The following is a 6,000-nucleotide window of genomic DNA, read 5'->3' on the forward strand; positions in this document are numbered from 1 at the left end:
TTCCTCCCAACACAGCCTGAAATTTTTACTTTAAAACTGTCTAAGTTAACAGCAGCCTCTTACAGATTTATAAAAAATGTGAAAAAACTTGGGAAGAGTTAGCTCATGAGTCATTTTACAGATTAAGGTGAATTAGTTCCACCAGATTGTTTTCCTCTCAACATCGAGATGAAGACCCAGTGCATGCTAAAGGAGTGAAACGCAGGGACTGGGAATGGTAAGGAGGAATGAGGACACCTGAGGGCAGAGACTGTGTTTAAAGCCTGTGAAGTACTGCCGAGTTTGGAAGAATGGAGCCTCACGGTATAGGGGGCACGGTGAGAAGGGTGCGGTGGGTACACCACAGGTTGAAACGGAAAAGGTTTATGACAATCCAGGCTCAGGCAAGGATAAGCCTTAAGCCTAGGAAATGAATTCTTCTAACTTTTGTCCTAGTGCTAGAACTCAAGCTAAAATAATTAAATATAGTTTAGTTACATCATGGGTTACTTAAGATTGCAGAGTTGGTGTTTGCATGTTTCAAGTACCAAATAATTTACCCAGGCAAATTTATTAGTAAGCCTTCAGTGATCTTAAAATATTCAGGATCTTATTACTGTCATAGCTATGAGCTAAATATATAGCTCCTAATGAATTAATGGTAATTTGGGGAACTTATAATGTTCCCTCTTATTGATTTTTTTCTGAATTCTGAATGAAGATGGAGAAAAAAAATGTCTTACAGACCCCTTCATAGGATATGGCTGGAAATTCCTCAATCAACCAATAGACAAGTCATTTAACAAACATGAATGTCCTCTGAGCATGCAGAAGGCATGCTTTTTCCAGAAATTTCTCCTTAAAATTAAATTAACATACCGTGCAAAATAACTGTGCAGCCCCCTAAATAAAAGGTATTGAGAAATGACAAACTATTTGAAAGCTTAATGCCATGTTTTAGCTGTGAGAATTCTGACAAGATGAGAATTACTATTTTTTTCCAGCACCAACTTCTCAGATTTCCCACTTGTTTCATTATTAAGTTTAAGAGCGTATATTCTACTATTGTACTAGTTTTTGAACATGTCAGATCAAAAAGAAAATTTGCATTTAATATCATAACTACTATTCTTCATTCCACTAAAAGGAATGAAAGAAGCAGGTAAGATAAAACTAAATCCAAAACAAAGGGGCTAAAAATCTTATGCTTGAAAGGGTATTATTTATTCCTTAATATACTTAATAAACTCCACGATGAAATATGCATATGCAAAGCAATTATACATTAGCAGGATCTTAGACCGTTCAAAACATATTATAAAATGCTCACTTCCATGAAAGTAACATAAAACACCATATTCATAATGCACATGAACAGCACCAACAAAACAAACAGACTTCTAATGGAATAGATGAGGCCCAAGTCTTAGAACAGAGTTCAGGTCAAGAGATACAAAAGCCTGAGGGCGCCTCGGTGGCACAGCGGTTAAGCGTCTGCCTTCGGGTTGGGGCGTGATCCCGGCGTTCTGGGATCGAGCCCCACGTCAGGCTCCTCCGCTATGAGCCTGCTTCTTCCTCTCCCACTCCCCCTGCTTGTGTTCCCTCTCTCGCTGGCTGTCTCTATCTCTGTTGAATAAATAAATAAAAATCTTAAAAAAAAAAAAAAAAGAGAGAGATACAAAAGCCTGACATACTTCTGTTTCCATCCAACTACCTTTTACTTTGAATAATTAATTAAAGTTCAGGGGAGCCTGGGTGGCACAACTGGTTAAGGGTCTGACTCTTGGTTTCAGCTCAGGTCATGGTCTCAGGGTCCTGAGATCAAGCCCCACACTGGGCTCCATACTCAGCATGGAATCTGTTTAAGACTCTCTCCCCCTCTCTCCGTCCCTCCCCCCTGCACAATCTCTCTCTCTCACTGTCAAATAAATAAATCTTTAAAAATAAATAAATAAATAATATTTAAAGTTCAAGCAATAGGTTCTTCAAAGGTCTCTCCCACTTCGTAATACATTTAATTTCTTCTTTCAAAGCATCCACAGTGCAAACCCCCAAAATCTCTCCCACTTCGTAATACATTTAATTTCTTCTTTCAAAGCATCCACAGTGCAAAACCCCAAAATCTTTACTAATAAACCATTATGTCCTTAAAGTGTGATTAAACTACTGAATGCTTTAACTGATTCTCTAACAACCAGGGGAATGAAAATATATTAACTTCCTTATAGGACGATGGATGTTATTTACTGGTCACAAAAAGGGAAAATTTTAAATTAATTTAGTTGAGATTAAATTGTTTAATAATCCTGAAAAAGGACAACATGTAAATTATTTATTAAATGTACCAAATTATTTATTAGACATATAATCTTACTAAATTTCCTTTTATCAGCTATAGTTTTCCTAAGGATTTGTCATTTTAATTACATCCACGATTAGCAGGCAAAATGAAATAAAATAAAAAATCTACAATGCCTCAATGTTCTTATTATTACTATTGATTCATTCACATATAACAGGGAATGACCAGGGCCAAGGAATATGAAGTGTTTCTAATACCAGGATGGCATTTTAACTTTCGTACAAGATACTAAACTAATAAAATTAAAACAAGAAACTGTCCAATGGTTCCTTGAAATTATTTTATTTCAAAACCTAACTGTCCAGCATCCAACACCCAAACAAGAATAAAGAAGGATGACCTTGCCAGACAGCCACACGTTCTTAAGAGAACCTTTACATGCATATTAATACCTGTAAGGATAACATAATTTTTAAATTTAATTAAAGGACAATATTAAAATGTCTCAACACTGAAAAACGGAGGAAAATGGATAGCCTTGAATCTAAGAGCCACTTTTACTGGAACTTAGATTGAAAGCTGTCCTTTTAAGTCTTCAGGAAAATATCAGCCGCCACTCCAAAATAAAGTAAATCCTAAGCATCCTTTTCCAATACTTCTTCTTGAAACCCACATATAAATTATGATGTGTCATAATCTGGTATGTTTTACAAGGGAAATTTTTCAAAAAAGTGAAAATCTAAGAAGGTAATTCACTGTGTGCACACTTTTCTAACAAAACAGCCTAGCATTGCCTACGTGACTAATCTATTTTAAATTCCGTTCCTCTGTTCCTATGCAATCTAATATTATCTATTAAAACTGCCAAAATATTTTTAAACAAGATCTGAGCATTTCCCTCTCAGCTTCTGATCTTTGCACTCCTTAAGTTTGCAGACAAGTCACTGGCAAACCAACTGGTAGTGACAGGTTACTCCAAATCAACTCTTTCGCATGAAATTTTAAATTGACAGCTACCCCCAAATTTTCCATGCCCGCCGGATCGCAAGGAGTAGGATAAAGCTATATGCAAGTCAAAGATTCCTTCTGATCACCTGCTGCAAACTTGGTCTGCAGAACCTATACGTGCATATTCCAACTCAATTATCCTTTTCCGAGACCTTAGAACATTTAGGCTTACTTGGAAGTGTCGTTTCATATCTTAATCTTGTGAACCTTGAGGTTGAAAACCATAAATCTGATTGCACTTGCAATGTTCCTCCATGAATAAGGTCACACAACTCTGCGTCCAAGGCTTGTATGTCCCACATGTGTTTGCAAATTCCATGCTCGGCCTTAGGGAGCACGAGTCTCTCGCTTCCCTGCACCTTGGTGCCAAGTTTCTGTAAGCCACTTCCAAGCAAAACTCTCCTTCCGCTTTTAAAAAGAAAACTACATTCGGAAGGAGAAGATACCCAAGACAAAAATTAAGACTGTAAGTGCAATATTTTTATAAAGTAAACAAACCAACAAAAAGATTCTGGCCTTGGGGAAGGTGGCTGCAAAACTCTGGGACCGGCGCGCGCATCCACCACGCACACTACACCACGCAACCCCCGCGCCCTGCGCGACGACCCCAGTTGCTTTAGGAGAATGGCCTCGCACCCCCCCGGTTTTCTCGGGAGGAAAGACGCGCGCAACTCAGGCCCGCTGCCCTGCTCGCCCTCTTCTCGTTGCCCCGGCGCACCGAATTTCTCTGGGAATCGCCCACACGAGCCAGATGCCGCCCTCTCCTTCCGGTGGCGGCCGCGCGGGGCCCGCTCCCCTGGACGCCGGCCCCCGGGTGCCAGCGCGGCCCGGACACTGCCGCCCCAAGTTCGCCCGCGGCCGCACGAGCGCCAACGCGTCTCGCACTTGGCGGACAGCGAGCAGGTACGTACTCGGCCAGTGGCTGCAGCGGTCTTGGCACGCTCTCCCGCGAGGACGGCTCAGCCCCAACTCCGAAGTGACGGCCCCCAGCTCTCCCTCCTCAGGCGGCTGCGGCGGCCGGGACGCCCCCGCTCCCATCGAGGGGGGAAGGGAAGGTGGTGGGCGCGCTCTCCCTGCTCCCCCCCCAGTTCGGACCCGCCGCTTCTTCCTGCCCGCCAGCCCCGACGGCGCTCCGCTCGGCCGCGTTGGCGGCGGCGGCTCCTTCGGGCTCCGGCGCGCGGGCGGTGGCAGCGGCACCTCCCCCGCCGCGTCCTCCCTCCTCCTCCCTTCCCTTCTCCTCCCGGCGCGCGCTGCACCCTCCCCCTCCCCCGCCCGCCTCCGCCGCCTCCACCCCCTCCACCCCCCCGCGCGCTGTCACATTGGGAGATTCCGCTCTTGCTACATTCGCCGCTCCGGCTCCCGCCCACGCGCGGCCGAGTGACGCAGATCCCGGCGTGGGCCGCCGCGGGGCGGGGGCGGGGGCGGCGGCCGCCGGGGCCCGGGCTCGGCCTCTTCCCGCCGCCCCCTCCGCGGAATCCGGAGGGCGGCCCATTCACACGGCAGCTGGGAGGAACCAAGTGGGCGCTCGGGAGGGGGCGGCTCCCGCGAGTCCCGCTCCGGGCGGGGGGAGGGGGCGGGAAGGAGGGAAACGGGGGTGGAGGGCGGGAGGGGACGCCGCTTCGGGCCTGCTCTCCAGCTGCCTAGTGAACCGGGAAGATTTGCAATTTAAAAAAAAGAAATTCTTTTTTAATGTGTGAGGTTCCCAATATAGTATTTCAAAGAGCACACCCCGCCAAATCCAATATCCTCCGGGAGGCTGACTTGAAAAAAATAGAGAGCTCCCTCGGCCCACGAATCTGGGCGCCGAGCTCGCCCCCGCCGGGGAGGCTGGTGCGCCAGGTGCGCCCCTTGCCCTTCGGTCCGAGGCGTCCACCGGGAAGTTAGCTGCGACCGCACGGAGTGGGGGCGGCAGGTGCGCCGCGCTGGAAAAAAACCTGGCGATTCTAGAGACTGCCTCGCCCATCTTGCCCCTCCACAGCTCTGTCTTGGCGTTAGGAGTGGGGGAGGAGGGGAAGAGTGGGAACCGACAAACCCGAAGTGCAGCTTTGACGACTGTCTTGCTTGCCGGGTAACTTAATTCCACTCTTCTCAACCCTCCTGAAAACCTGCCTGTTATTTTACTGGTTAATATTTCAATTTCCACGGTGAAGAAATCCGATGGCGCTTAGAACAGTCCTGGGGTGTATTAAAATAGAGTTCCCGAGGCACGCTATAGAATTTTCGAGTTTGGTTTGCATAAACTTTTCTAACCAAAGAAAGTATTGAAACATCTCCATAAATGTACCTCAACTATTGCCCCCCCCCAAAATTGGAAATTTGTTTTAGAATCTATCCTCTCTGCAAAAACGGGAAAATGAAAGAATTCCCCGAATTTTAGCAATGTGCTTGTTTTTGAAGGATCTAACACATTTCCTAAATCTACAACTGCTGCGAATACAGGTAAAATCCCGTTTTAACATACATATAAAAATCCAGTTTTATAGGGAGCCATTCCCACATCCTGGCTGGCCTCCCAGAGTGTGCCTACTTTGCTGGTGGGGATACAAGGCATTCTTTGAGATGGGAAATTCTTCATACCACATCTTTATGTTGCAGGAAGGGATGGGATGATAACACTGAAAGAAAAAGACCTTATTAAAGGACTGCACTTTTTTTTCTTTTCAAAAGCATGTTGAAAAAATGAGTAATACCATAATGGGATATATATAATT

The 6,000-nt window shown here is 45.6% G+C and overlaps 1 protein-coding gene across 2 annotated transcripts in view; it reads right to left on the reverse strand.

Moving 5' to 3' along the window:
* The window catches only part of NAB1 (NGFI-A binding protein 1), a 44,773-nt gene extending 40,287 nt beyond the window's left edge, over positions 1-4,486 (reverse strand). For both annotated transcript variants that reach the window (XM_040642773.1, XM_040642766.1), the window contains exon 1: positions 4,201-4,486. The gene's annotated coding sequence lies outside the window, so the exon portion shown is untranslated. The remainder of the gene's footprint in view (positions 1-4,200) is intronic.
* Positions 4,487-6,000: the final 1,514 nt, after the last annotated feature.

This window comes from Ursus maritimus, unplaced genomic scaffold (assembly GCF_017311325.1).
Source record: "Ursus maritimus isolate PB19 unplaced genomic scaffold, ASM1731132v1 scaffold_1, whole genome shotgun sequence".
Taxonomy (NCBI): domain Eukaryota; kingdom Metazoa; phylum Chordata; class Mammalia; order Carnivora; family Ursidae; genus Ursus; species Ursus maritimus.